The 15,444-nt window shown below is 39.1% G+C and overlaps 1 protein-coding gene across 7 annotated transcripts in view; it reads right to left on the reverse strand.

Annotated features, from left to right (window-relative positions):
* Positions 1-15,444, reverse strand: part of PLAC1 (placenta enriched 1) — an 84,742-nt gene that overhangs the window by 19,274 nt on the left and 50,024 nt on the right. For 4 of the 7 annotated variants that reach the window (XM_082377991.1, XM_082377990.1, XM_082377994.1 and 1 more), the window contains one exon: positions 14,001-14,072. The exons of 2 other annotated variants lie outside the window; for them this stretch is intronic. The gene's annotated coding sequence lies outside the window, so the exon portion shown is untranslated. Of the gene's footprint in view, positions 1-10,391; positions 13,631-14,000; positions 14,073-15,444 lie in introns of those variants that run through there. One more of the 7 variants, XM_082377996.1, reaches the window with a different exon arrangement.

The raw sequence follows: 15,444 nt of genomic DNA on the forward strand, positions 1-15,444 counted from the left end.
GGTGGCAATTCTTATGTGACCTCTTTCCCCTCAACGCGATGTTTGGATGGAACTTAGTGTTGAGAATGTACCGTCAACAGGGCTCTCATTTAAAGTTTAAAATGTCCTTTCATAACTGTTGGAAAGGAGGTTTGTATACATAGAGAGTATCTAGGATTTGCCCATTTCTGTAAAAAAAAAAAAATCCTTCCTGACTGTAAATCCTGCACTCTGTAAATAATTTTTGGGTCCAAGAAGACCAACGACTCACATTTTCATACCCCACTGCCCGCCCTGCTTCTGGAGCCCACAGGAGGCGGGGAGGCATCTGCCAGGGAGGGGATGACAAATGGATGCGAACAGACGTATTTATTTGGTAAACAACTCATTATCTTCTAAATTTTAAAATTCACCGTAAGCAAATATAAGCGCAGGCTCCCTTTGAAAAAATGTACAGCGTTTCCCTTAAAGCGATTCGGTAACTGCAGGAAGGCGAGAGCGACGTTCCACCCAGGTGTGCAGGACGGCAGACCTGAGTTTGGGAACAAAGTCTCAGCTGTTCAACCTGAGGGGCCACGAAGCAAGCTTTGAGTTGGGCTGGAAAGGCAGAGTGGCAGGGCAAGGAGAGAGACACCAGCTGCCAGGCCCCTTCTTTCCAGTAGAATCCAAGGTCATCTGACCACTGGCTCTGTCTCCGTTTCTCTCTCCTCCTCAGCACCCCTAACATTTACTCAGCGCTAACGATATGCCCGGCACCACACTTAGGGCTCTCTGAGCCTTCCCAAGTTTCCTTTCTCTCTCACTTCATTCATGTGCTACTTACGATGGCCTCTGCCTGGCATGCCAGCTTATTTAGGAGACCAGCTAGGTTTCAAGGTGGCAGGCGGGGTGGGGAAGGGGACAGACATTAGCATCAATGTGGTTGTCCTTCCCTTTCCCCTTCTTAACCTCCAGGCTAGAAAAAGAAGCAAGTTTCATGCAGAGTAAATCAACTGCCAACACATTTCTTGGTTTTATGAACTGGTACCGTTTTCCCCTGCTTAAAAAATGGGGTCAAGCCTAGAAAAAAGCCCAATGTATGAGGTTCTGGTACTTGTATCCTCAGAGAACTTTGAATAAGGTTCGTATACAAAAAGTATGCTCCTAGGAAAGTGTTGTAAAATGCACTTGAGCAGATTTTCATGGATTATGATTGGATTAGCCATTCCCAGTTTGAGCTGTTTTGCTGAAAACGACTCTCATTGGAAAACTCGGTAATATTTGTATCTTGCCTGTTTTTTTCTATAACTATCTCCCTCGTTCTGTGTGTACTGGAATTAGACCCTCTTTGCAGTGAAGACCGAGGTGATCTCAGGAGCCTGTGGGTGTTTGGTGATTGCCAGTTGCTGGTGGGTAAAGGACCACTCCTGAAACCAAACAAGAGCGGAGTGGACATGGGCCTGGGCCAGGTGTTGCGGGAGGCCATTGTGAGAAAATGGTCTGACTAGAGTATGATGGGCAAGGGGAGAATACTCAGGACGCAGAAAGCTCAGGTTGGAGAAAGGGAGGAGAAACTCGGGATGAATTCAATGAAGAGCAGTAGAAAGCAGAAGGGCACCTTGGGAAAAAGTTGACTTACTCGGGGGCCCAGGGAACCAAGATAATTCCAGCCCTGCAGGCGTGGGAACGAGGGAGGGTTGAGCAACCGCTCTGGTGTCAAGTGGCCATGAGGAGCGCAGTATTCATTGTAACTTGGGAATTGCATGTGGAACTCAGCCAGCAAGGACCTTGTTTCCCCTAAGGGGCTGGGGGTTGGGGGGAGCCTGGGTGGCCTGGGGCTGGATCATGGTATATTGAGAAGAAGAGGCAAGCTTATGTGTTAAAGGCTAAACAGGTTGGACTTGTCCCTGAAATGTACTGACATGGAACATCTGCACCCCCTTCCAATTCCTCCCACTGGAAAAATCTGGCTTCCTTGCTGACTGGTGGGGAGGGGGGTCCCATGTGAGTGACAGGGAATGGAAAACATGGAGAAGCATGGGAAACAGTATTTGGGCTCTAAGGTCAGAGTCTAAAGGAGACTCTTTTCTCAAATCTTTTGTGCTCGCTCAACTCAACTCAGTTATTCCTGTGGGGGAAATAAATAAAGGTAATAGAAGTCATAATTTTTGATCCCTGCCTGTCCTTATTTAGCCTGGGCAGGCACTCTAACCTAGCACATGGTTCCATCAACCCCTGGGCTCTACTGGGTGATTTGGAGGGATCCTTGGTGAGTGGAAAGAAACCCCCTAGAGATGGACACATTTTCATACATAGCACGTACAGGGCCTGGATTCCATGAAAAGAATGTACAATGGGCCCCCCAAACTCAATGGGTAGGAAGCCAGTGCTTTATTACCATTAGCCAATGGACTTGAACAAGTGCTCTTTATCCCAGAGTATCTCCATATCCATTCAGTCTTATCCAATGTGATAAGTGGGATAAGTAATGTTTTTCCTATTTTCATAATAGAGAAAATAAATATAAATCAAAATTTATTTTCCTCAATATGATTTTCAGTAACTATGTTTAATTCAGTCAGGATCTTGCTACCTTCCCCCTTCCATTTATCCAACAAATATCTACCGAGCACCTTCTTTGGACCAGCAGTGTGTTAGATGCTTGGCAATATACGAAAGTGAACTAAGACAGGGTTCCTACCTTCATAGAGTTTACAGTCCCAAGTGGGAGACATGTTAAATAGATAAACTCATGCATCATTATTTAACATTCAATAGTTAATCTCAAAAACGTGTAGTTAAAATTGTGATAAAAACGATACCAAGGTCAGATTCAAGTGCTGTGAGAGTGTATAACACAAGGATCTAACCTAGTCTTGGGGTCTGGCTTAAGGCCTCCGTGAAGAAGGTCCATTTCCACACCAGTTCTCAGACTCTGAACTGGGGCTGCAGATGGGGAGATAGTGAGCACGTGTCAACAGAATGGCCAAGACCAAAGCTACAGAACTGCAGCACAGGTCAGCACAAGCCTCTCCCTGCAACTCTTATCAGGTTTATCTTCCTCTCTTCCCTGCTACTCTTTCCCCTACGCTGCCACCAGCCATCACCTTCTCCCCTCATCTGAGTACAGCTCAGGTGGGTCTCTATCTTTCATCTTTGAAAATGAGTCAATAGAGGCCGGAATCCCATAGCATGAAAAGCCCGACATCTGGGATATGTGTGTGTGTGCTCAAGTGTGTGTGTCTTGTAGATGTGGGATAGTAATGATAATATTTAAGAAACATTGCTTTAGAGACTGCCACTCCTCATACACTGCCACAAAATTGAAATCACCTGTGGTGCTTTTTGTCAATTTGTCTTTCGAATCCTAGGGAACTGAACCTAGAATGTTTGCAATTAGGGGTGGTGGGGTAGGGGGACTGGGGAGCGAGGGGTGGAGATCTTGGTGCAAACAATTTTTGCCACTCAGGATAATACCCTTGAGGTCCATCCAAGCTGTTGTCCCTTCCTTTTCATCACACCCACAGTTTGTTTCACTATTCACCTATAGAGGGACGTTTTGGTTGTTTTCGATTTGGGGCTATTGCAAGTAAAGCTGCTATAAACATTCATGTACAAAATACATTCATGTACAAAGTACATTCATGTACTTTGTAGGGGACATTAGTTTTCATTTCTCTGGGATAAATACCCAGGAGTGATTGCTGGGTCCTATGGTAATTGCATGTTTAGTTTTATAAGAAACTGCCAAACTGTTTTCCAGAGTGGCCGCAGCATTTCATATTCCCACCCGCAATGTCTGCGAGTTCTGGTTTTTCCACATTCTCGCCAGCGTTTGGTATTGTCACTATTTTTTATTTCAACTGTTCTAATAGGTGTGTAGTAACATCTCATTGTGGTCTAAGTTTGCATTTCCCTAATGGTTAATGATGGTGAACATCCTTTTGTGTATTTACCATCTGTATTTCCTCCTTGGTGAAATGTATCTTTATGTCCTTTACCCATTTTCTGATTGGATTGTCTGTTTTCTTAACTGTTTTAAAAAAGTTCTTCATATATCCTAGATGTGAGTCGTTTGGCAGATGTGTGGTTTGCAAATATTTTCTCCCACTTTGTAGGTTGTCTTTTCATCCTCTTAACAGCGCCTTGCATAGAGCAAAAGTTTAACATTTTGATCAGGTTCAATTTATCGATTTTTCCTTTTCTGTATTGTGCTTTTGGTGTCAAGCCTAAGAACTTTTTCCCTAGTCCTAGGTCCTGAAGATTTTCTCCTATTTTTAAAATTTTTATAGTTTTAAGTCCATGATCCATTTTAAAAAAAATTTTTATTTATTTATTATTTATTTATTATGTTTATTTTCGGCTGTGTTGGGTCTTCGTTTCTGTGTGAGGGCTTTCTCCAGTTGCGGCGAGTGGGGGCCACTCTTCATCGCGGTGCACGGGCCTCTCACTATCGCGGCCTCTCTTGTTGCGGAGCACAGGCTCCAGACGCGCAGGCTCAGTAGTTGTGGCTCACGGGCCCAGTTGCTCCGCGGCATGTGGGATCTTCCCAGACCAGGGCTCGAACCCGTGTCCCTTGCATTGGCAGGCAGATTCTCAACCACTGCGCCACCAGGGAAGCCCCATGATCCATTCTGACTTAATTTTTGTATAAGTTATGAGACTTCAGATGAGGTTTGTGATGATTAATTTTATGTGTCAACTTGGCTAGGCCATGGTGCCCAGATATTTGATGAAACACAGCTGAATGTTGCTGTGAAGGTATTTTTTATTTTTAGAGAAGATTAACATTTAATTCAGTAGACTTTAAGGCAGATTACCCTCCATAATATAGGTGGGCCTCATGCAATCAGTTGAAGGCCTTAAGAGAAAGATTAACCTCCTCCAAGGAAGAGGGAGTTTTCTAGAAGACTACCTTCAGATTAGAGTTGCAATATCAACCCTTCCCTGGGTCTCCAGCCTGCTGGCCTGACTTGTAGATTTGGACTTGCCAGCATCCACAATCACATGAGCCAATTTCTTAAAATAAACATCTCTCTTTCTCTCTGTATATATTTAAAATACAAATGGAATTCAAAGAAGGAAAGGTGGATAGCCTTTTCAATAAATGGTGCTGGAGAAATTGGATATATGTATACACACACACACACACACACATATATACATATATATATACACACACATTCTTTCTATATACACACTGTCTCTCTACACACACACACTCTATTGGTTATGTTTCTTTGAAGAATTCTAATACAAGGTTCTTTTTTTGCCTATGGATGTCCAATTTCTCCGGCACCATTTGTTGAAAAGGCCATCTTTCCTTCATTGAATTGCATTTATACTTTAAAAAAATCAGTTGAGTATATTTATGTGAGTGTATTCTGGATTCTATTCAGTTCTATTGGTCTATCTGCCTATCCTTCTGCCAATACCACAGTCTTTTTTTTTTCTATTTTGGCCGCACTGCGTGGCATGCAGAACTTCCCTGACCAGGGATCAAACCCGTGCCCCCTGCACTGGAAGCGCAGAGTCTTAACCACTGGACCGCCAGGGAAGTCCTTTTATTTTTTTCTTTCTTTCTTTTTTTTTCTTTTCCCACAGTCTTGATTAGTGTAGATACATAGTAAGGCCAACTGATTCCTCCCACTTTATTATTTTTCAAAACTGTTTTAGCTATTCTAGTTCCTTTGACTTTGTGTATAAAGTTTAGATAAAATTCTACAAAAGTCTTGCTGGGACTTTGATTAGGAACTATCAACCTGTATAACAATTTAAAGAGTATTGACATCCTTACTATGTTGTGTCTTCATAACCAGGAACATGGTATGTCTTTCCATTTATTTAGATCTTCTTTGACTTTTTTTAAAAAAAAAAATTTTTTTTTGGCCATGCTGTGCAGCTTGTGGGATCTTAGTTCCCTGACTAGGGATCGAACCCGGGCCCTTGGCAGTGAAAGCATGGAGTCCTAACCACTGGACTGCCAGGGAATTCCCCTCTTCTTTGATTTCTTTCATTAGCATTTTGTAGTTTTCAGCATACAAGTTTTATGCATATTTTGTTAGATATACATCTAAGTCTTTTTTTTGAGCAATTATAAATGGTATTGTATTTTTGATTTTGGTGTCCATGTATTCATTGTTAGTATATAGAAATACAATAGATTTTTTATGCTTATTCTGTGACCTTGCTGAACTCACTTATTAGTTTTAAGAGTTTAAAAAATAGATTCCTAAAATATGACACAAAGGAACTTATCTACAAAACAGACTCACAGACATAGAGAACAGACTTGTGGTTGCCAAGGGGAAGGAGGGAGGGGGAGGGATGGATTGGGAGTTTGGGATTAGCAGATGCAAACTATTATATAGAGAATGAATAAACAACAAGGTCCTACGGTATAGCACAGGGAACTATATTCAGTATCCTGTGATAAGTGGAAAAGAATATGAAAAATAATGTATATATATGTATAACTGAATCACTTTGCTGTACAGCAGAAATTAACACAGCATTGTAAATCAACTATACTTGAATAAAATGAATTAAAAAAATAAACATAGATTCCTTGGGATTATCTATCTAGATCATCATGCCATCTGCAAATAGAAAAAGTGTCATTTCTTCCTTTCTAATCTATATGTTTTTTCTTTTCTGTCTTTATTCTACTGACTAGAACTTCTAGCACTATGATGAATAAGAATGGTGGAAATGGACATCCTTGCCTTCTACCTGATCTCAGGGTGAAAGCATTCAGTTTTTCACCCTTGAATATAATATTAGTTGTAGAGTTTTTTGGTAGATACCCTTTAGCAAGTTAAGGAAGTTTCCTTCTATTCCTTGCTTGCTGAGAGATTTTGTCATGAATGGATGTTGAATTTTGTCAAATACCTTTTCTGTATCAATTGATATGCTAATGTGATTTTTTTCCTTCAGCCTGTTAATATGGTGGGTTACATTGGTTGGTTTTTAATACTGAACCAGACTTGTATACTTGGAATGAACCCCACTTGGTCATGGTGTATAATTCTTTTATATTGCTGAATTCTACTTGCTAATATTTCATTAAGGACTTTTGCATCTATATTTATGAGGAATATTGGTCTGTAGTTTTCTTGTACTGTCTCTATCTGGCTTTGGTATCAGGGTAATACGAGCTTCATAAAATGAATGGGGAAATGTTCCTGCTACTTCCATTTTCTGGAAGGGATTATGTAGAATTGGTGCTACTTTTTCTTTAAGTATTTGGTAAAATTATCCAGTAAAACCATCTGGAACTAGAGATTTCTTTTTTGGGAGTTTTAAAATTATGGAGTTAATTTCCTTAATGGTTATAGGGCTGTGAACTCCATTTATATTGGGTGAGTTGTGGTAGTTTGTGTTTTTCAAGGAATTGGTCCATTTCATCTAAATTTTTAAATTTATGTGTTTCGAGTTGTTCATGGTATTCCCTTATTAGCCTTTTGATATCTGCAGGATCTGTAGTGATATCTCCTGTTTTGTTCCTGATATTGGTAATTTGCTTCCTCCCTTTTTCTTTTGTCTGTCTTGCTAGAGATCTGTCAAGTCTATGGATCTTTACAAAAGAACAGCTTTTGTTTCATTGATTTTCTTTATTGTTTTCCTCTTTTCAATTTCATTGATTTCTGCTCGTTATGATTTCCTTCCTTCTGCTTGCTTTGTGTTTATTCTGCTCTTCTTTTTCTAGGTTCTTTATGTGGGAGCTTAGATGACTGATTCAAGACATTTCCTCTTTTCTAATGTATGTAACTTAGTGTGATAAATTTCCCCCTCAGCATGGCTTTTGCTGTGTCTCACAAATTTTTAAATGTTGTATTTTAATTTTCAATTTAGCTCAATGTATTTTTTAATTTCTCTTGAGAGTTCCTCTTTGATGTATGGATTATTTAGAAGTATGTTGTTTAGTTTCCAAGTGTTTGGAAAATTTCCTGTTATCTTTCTGTTATGGATTTCTAATTTGATTCCATTATGGCTAGAGAACACACTGTGTATGGTTTTAATTCTTCTAACTTTGTTGAGGTTTGTTTTATGGCTCAGAATACGGTCTATCTTGGCATATGTGCCTTGGGTGCTTGAAAAGAATTTGTATTCTGCTGGTGTTGGGCGGAGTCTTCTGTAAATGTTGAATAGATCCTGTTGGTTGATGGTGATGTTGAGTTCTTCTATATCTTTGCTGGGTTCTATCAATTGTTGAAGGAAGGGTATTGAAATCTCCAACTATACTTGTGGATTTGTCTATTTCTCCCTTCAGTTCTATTAGTTTCTGCTTCACATGTTTTGCTTCAAAAACAGCTCAGTTGTTTGGCCCATACACATTTAGGATTGCTATGTCTTTTTGGTGGATTGACCCTTTTATCATTATGTTACTATCATATATCATAATGTCCCTCTCTGCCTCTGGTAATTTTCTTTGCTCTGAAGCTTATCTGATATTAATATAGACACTCATGCTTTCTTTTTATTAATGTTTGCATGATATATCTCTTTACATCCTTTTACTTTCAACCTCCCTATATCATTATATTTGAAGTGAGTGTCTTGTAGAATGCATATAATTGGGTCATATTTTTCTTATCCACTCCACCAATCTTTGTCTTCTAATTGATGTGCTTAGACCACTTACATTTAATGTAATTTTCAATAAATTAGGATCTAAGTCTGCCATTTTATTTTTTGCTTTCTGCTTTTCAGTCCTTAGCTTTCTTTTTCCTGCCTTCCTGTGGGTTACTTGAATATTTTTCAGAAGATCATTTTGATATATTTGTCATGGTTTTGAGTGTATATCTTTGTACAGATTTTAGTGGTTCCTTTAGGTATTATATTTATATATATACATAACTTATCATACTCAGTGATGGTGTTATTTTACCATTTCAGGTGAAGTAGAAACCTTGCCTCCATTTATGTCCATTTACCTTCCTCAGTTTATAATATTATTACAGTATCTTAAATATTTCCTTTACATACATACATCTAGAACCATATCAGATAGTGTTATAATTTTTGCTTCAGCCATCAAACATAATTTTGAAGAGTTAAGAGGGGAAGGAAAGTCTACTAGATTTATTAATGGTTTTGCTTATTGTGTTCTTTCTTCCTGATGTTCCAAGATTTCTTCTTTTATTATTTCCTTTCTGTCTGGAGAAATTCTTCTAGCTATTCTTTTAGGATAAGTGTGATGGTGACAAATTCTCTTACTTTTTCTTCATCTGAGAACTTCTTGATTTCCCTTTCGTTCCTGATGGATATTTTTGAGGGATACAGGATTCTGGTTTGGCAGTTCTTTTCTTTTAGCGCTTAAAAAATGTGCCAATTCCTTATTCAAAACATTGTTTCCCTGTAAGTAATATCTTCTCTCTTCTGTCTGCTTTCAAGATTTTTTTCTTTGTCTTTAGTTTTCAGAAGTTTGACTATGATGGGTCTTAGTGTGAATTTCTTTGGGTCTACCCTGTTTGGGTTCTTTCAGCTCTTTGAATATGTAGGTTTATATCTTTACCCAGATTTGGAAACTTTAAGCCATTATTTTTTCAAATGCTTTTCAGCCCCATTCTCTTTCTTCCCTTTTCCTGAGACTCCAGTGATATGAATGTTATATCTTTTGTTATAGTCCCACAGGTCCCTGAGACTCTTTTCATTCTTTGTATTTCTCTCTGTGTAATTTCTGTTGTTATATCTTCAAGTTCGTTAAGCCTTTCATTTGTCCCCTCTACTCTGTTGAGCTCATCCACTGAGATTTTCAGTTCTAAAATTTCCATTTAGTTCTTAGTTGTATATTCTTATTTGTTTGCTGAGCTGTTATTTTTCTTTGCTGAGACTTTCTATTCTTTTCCTTTGTTTGAAGCATGTTTGTAATTGCTCATTGAAGCATTTTTATGACAGCTACTTCAAAATCTTTGTCAGATAATTCTCACATCTCTGTTATCCTGGTTTGGGCATCTATTGATTCTTTTTTTCATTCAATTTAAGATTTTCCTGGGTTTTGGTATGATGAATGATTTTCAGTTGAATACTGTTCATTTTGGGTATCATGTAATGAGACTCTGGATCTTATTTAAACCTTCTGTTTTAGCTGTTTGTTTTTTTTTTTTTTTTCTGTCACTGCTCTGGCAGGGGAAAGAGGGTTGCTGCCTTGTTACTGCCAGATTGGGGTAGAAGGTCAGGCTCCCCATTCGTCATTTGTTGGCATGGGTGGGTGTGGGAGTCACAGTGTTTCCTGTGGTGTTTGGCTACAGTAGAACAGTACTAGTCTAAAAGTGTTCTACCTTGCTAGGCTGCCCCTTTCCTGGTCCTTTGGCTAGAGAGAGCAGGACTTTTTTTGTTTGTTTGCTCCCATTTGGTGTTTTCTGAACTGCTGGTGTTTCCAGCAGCTAGTCTGGAATCTATGAAGCAAAAAGAAAATCCAGGGAACTCACCACCATGTCATTCTTTGGTTGCTGAGGTCCTTAGCCACTCCACCCTTTTCTCTCCACCTTTCTTGGTCTTCTTATAACTGTTTTATATATAATGTCCAGGGTTTTTAACTGTACTTAGTGAGAGAAATAGGGAAGAGTACATCTACTCCAGCTTCCTGGAGGTGGAAAACACCATTTGACTTTTTGGACCCCACATCTCGTATTAGTTAAATCTCTTCACTTATCTCGGAAGGTATGGTGTTAAAAAGTCACAGTTTGATATGCTGTCTTCATTGAGTGAGTGGATCATACTCATGTAGCCTGTATGATAGTGAGGCAGAACTATAGATTAAAGCATCCCCAGAGTTCTCCAGCTGCTGAGCTGGTGACAGATTCCTTAAATCTGTTCTGCTCTTGAACAAACAAGTCTTCAGTATGTGCCCAGAGCTGCAATGGGTGTTTAAGAGCCTACGGCAAAGGCTGTAGCCTCCACTCTCAGGGTGTTTAATATCTAGGTGAGGAGACAAGACAAATGAATTCTCCATCTTAGGACCTGGCATATAGTAGACACTCAATACATATTTGTTGCCAGGATGAATGCTGCTGAACAAATGCTAATTGCCCCTGAATGACAGGCGCTAAACTAACTGTGTGCTGCACACTAGAATTGCTGTATGAAGTCAGAAGAGAGGCAGCAGTGTGGGCTGGAGTAGTCAAGAAGGGATTTCTTAAGGAGGTAGAGGTTGGTTTTGTCTTGTAGGTTGGGTAGGATCTGGAGGTATTTTTTATTGAGGTATAATTGACATATAACATTATATTAATTTCAGGTGTACAGCATAATGATTCGATATTCATATATATTGTGAAATGATCACCACAATAAGTCTAGTTAACTTCTGTCACCATACATAGTTACAAATGTTTCTTTCTTGTGATGAGAATTTTTAAGATCTACTTTTTAGCAACTTGCAAATATACAATACAGCATTATTAACTGTGGTGGCCATGCTGTAGATCACATCCCCATGACTTATTTATTTTATAACTGGAAGTTTGTACCTTTTTAAAGGTATTTTTAAAGGAAAAATTGACAGGACTTGTTAACAGATTGTTTATGTGGGGGAGGGGGTGTGAAAGAGAGCAAAAAGCCAGACTTTGGTTCAGATCCTGGGTCACTGGGAGCCAAGGGGAAGATTATGTGTTTGATTTTGGACTTGATTAGCTTGAACTGTTAGCAAAACATCCAAGCACAATTGCACGGTAAGTACTTGGACTCTCTGAAGCTGAGGGGCTAGGTAATATTAGAAAAACCCATCTTTTCACCTGAGAGTCTCCAGAAGATGTGGAGCCTAGCTCCAGCTCTGCAGTCAACAAACTATGTGATCTAAGGCAATTCATAATCCCTCCCTGGGCTTTGATTTCTTCATCTGTAAAATGGGGTGCATTGCTAGATGGTTTTTAATGAGGTAACACTGGATCAGCACCCGGCAGAGTATCTGGTATTTGGAAGGAATGCTATACTTGTTGGAATACTTCCGTTCCAGCTGTAAAGTTCTAGGATTCTGAGATTTCTTTGAAATGTGAATAGTCCTTACTGTAGCTGCCTTCTATGACTGAGTTTTTACTTAGTAGTTTTTTTCCCAGAAGAGCCCACCAGTTTATATTGTGTGAAGGTCAGAATGTAAGGAGGGAAGGTTATACATGTTGTGTCTCAATCATTTCAGACTTCCTAAGTTTTTCTGTGTTTTGCAGTTTTCACGCTTGAATCAGAAAAGCCTCCATTTTGGCTGACTCCAGCCCTCCACTCTGGGGAGTACAGTGGGCAGGTAGCCATTAGTACACAGGAAGGGAGGGCTTTGTGGTATCTTAAAGCCATTGGATTTTATTTATTTCCAGTTTACTCAACATTTTTTCCACAGATCTGGACAGTTTTAAAATGGGTGGGGATGGGGAGAGAGAAGGATGAAACCTAATGAGGCCTAGAGAAAAGGATGAACACATTTGCCTTGCAATATCAAACTGAGGCTCTTAACACTTAAACCTGAAAAAACTTGTAGCTTCATTTTGTCTTTCTGAAAACTAAACACTGCCGTGACTTTCCACGTGGCATCTGAAGAGCTGACTTTGGTTTGAGAAATCGTTCCACATTTTGTGACTAGGATAGTAGTTCTTTTTTTTTTTTAATTTTTTAAAAATTTATTTTTGGCTGCATTGGGTCTTTGTTGCTGTGCGCGGGCTTTCTCTAGTTGCGGCGAGAGGGGACTACTCTTTGTTGCGGTGCGCGGGCTTCTCATTGCGGCGGCTTCTCTTGTTGTGGAGCACGGGCTCTAGGCACGCGGGCTTCAGTAGTTGTGGCACACGGGCTCTAGAGTGCAGGCTCAGTAGTTGTGGCGCACAGGCTTAGTTGCTCCGCGGCATGTGGGAATCTTCCCGGACCAGGGCTCGAACCCGTGTCCCCTGCATTGGCAGGTGGATTCTTAACCACTGTGCCACCAAGGAAGTCCCTAGGATAGTATTTCTTTCTTTCAAATTAAAAAGATATTTTTCAAATTGTAAAGTAATACAAACTCATTGTAGAGAATTTGGAAATTACAAAAATTAGAATATAAAAATAACTCATAATTCTACCGTTAGAGAGAACCATTGTTATTATTTGTATGTATTTCCCTTCAGTCTTCTTTCTTTTGCACACACACACATGAGATCATACTGTATGTTCATTTGTATCCTCCCTTTCCCCACTTAATTTAGGTTGTGAGCATTTCCCCATGTTATTAAATACTCTCTTAAACATGATTTTAAATAAATACATAGCATTTCATAGTGTTAAATGTTACCGCATATGATTTTATAATATAGACTTTTAAGTTGATTTCACTTTTTCTCTATTTTAAATGATGCTACAATGAGCTTCCTAGTATTTATATCTTTTGTGCATTTCTATTATTTTTTAAGGATAAGTCCTTAGAGGATTACTGGGTGAAAGGACAAGAACATTGTTAAGGCTTTGGCACATTTTGCCAAATCTTCCTGTGGGAAAGTTGTACCAATTCGCATGCCCAGTAGTGTTTGAGAACGCCTGACTCACTGCATTAATACAGAATAGTTCACCATCATGTGTACATGACACTATTTTGGACCATTTCCATTCAAAAGGCATTTACTGAGCACCTACTATGTGTAGGGTACTATGCTAGGTATGAGTTATGCAGTGTAAGTGCTAGGTAGATAACACACATACAAAGATGGTTAAAAATGCAAGTAAATATAACCATATATAAATCTCTATGGCCAGAGCTGATATCATTCAGCCTTTAAATGGCTACTTTTTGAGGAAAGACACTGTGCCAGAAAATTTTCAAACATAATTTTGATCTCATAAATGCTTTAAAAAAAGAAATGCACTAATATGAATCTTGCACATGACAGGGGCTCAGTTGTAATCATTTACACTGTATTTCCTGATGTAAATTAGGGTCAGAATGGAGAGGAATATTACAAATCCACATCTTTTAAAAAAGCAAAAACCCATTTGGGTAAAAGGACAATTTCTGCTTTTGTCAGTTCCCTTTAGAAAGTTAACCTGTTAGTTATCAGAGAAGGGGGACACAGAACACACAGAAAGCTAACCTCCTTCTGGCAGCTGGGGATAATTTGTCAGTCTCCTTTGAAATGTGGCTTTGTGCTCACTGGTAAAGGCAGCTGGAACAGAAAAAGCATGACAGACAAAAGCTGAAATCCACATGAAGAAAGGTCTTTTTCCCCAAAATTACTGCCTGAGTTAGCAACGGTCAGAACAGAAAGTACATGTATATCTTCCCAGCAACAAGCACGTCTGGAGCTAGAGAAAGCCCCCATGCTACAGGAGCCATTTAGAATAGCAGTAGCCCTGAATGGGGCTGCTGGGTAACATTTAAACAAGCCCGCTCACCCCCATGAAAAATTACACCCTCAAACTCAATCCATTTAAAACGGAGACAAAATGAATGAAAGTATCATGTTTTGAAATCCAGTCAAAAGCATTTACTATTCTGAAAAGGAAGACCTAGTTAATATATAGTGGGTGCTATCTAGAGAAATAGAAATAGAGGTTTAAGTACATGGTTTCAAATTAAAAGGTAACCAGTGGAATTCACTGAAAATAATACTATCAAACTGGAAACAACCCAAATGTCTTTCAACTGGTGAATGGGTAAACTGGTACATCCAAGCAATGGAATACTACTCAGCAATAAAAAAAAAAAATGAACTACGGAGACATGAATCTCAAAATAATTATACTGAGTGAAAGAAGCAGTGTCAAAAGATCACATATTCTCTGGTTCCATTTCTATAACATTCTGGAAAAGGCAAAAGTATAGGAAAATAAAACAGATCAGTGGTTATTAGGGTTTGGGAGTGAAGGGCAGGGTTGATTACAAAGGGCAGCATAAGGAAGTTTTGGGGGGTGATGGAATTGTTCTATGTCTTGATTTTGATGGTGGTTATATGACTTTATGTATTCGTCTAAACTCATAGGACTGTATACCCAAAATAGTAAATTATACTATATGCTATTTTAAAAGGTGAATTTCAAAACCTCATAAAGATAATACTATCAAACATGGGGAGGCGGAGGAAAGAGAGGAGGTTGGGAGTAATGTTAAGTGAGCTAAATCCTCAGTTTTTATAGCAGGGAGTCAATAGATAAGGTCCAAAATGGATAAATCAAGGAATAGGAGTAGAGGCATATTTAGAGACCTTGAAGTAACCACCAGATATGAATTGAAAACAGAATCTGTTAAAAATGGTTGCTTCTGAGGAGTGGGACTAGGACTGGGGCAGAAAACTGCTCTTTTTTTTTAAATTACAAGTGCTCCTGTATTATTTGGTATTTTAAAACCATGCCCATGCATTACTTTGATTTAAAAATAAATCAAAGTAATAAATTTGTAGTGGGAAATATACTGCCCTGGGAATCACGAAACCTTATCTCTAACCTTCATTCTGTACAAACTGAGCAACTCCCTTCTCCTCTCTGGGTCTCGGTTTCTATATCTGTAAGATAAAGGGGTTGGACTAGATGAGCTTTAAG

This window comes from Balaenoptera borealis, assembly GCF_965194805.1.
Source record: "Balaenoptera borealis genome assembly, chromosome: X".
Lineage (NCBI taxonomy): Eukaryota > Metazoa > Chordata > Mammalia > Artiodactyla > Balaenopteridae > Balaenoptera > Balaenoptera borealis.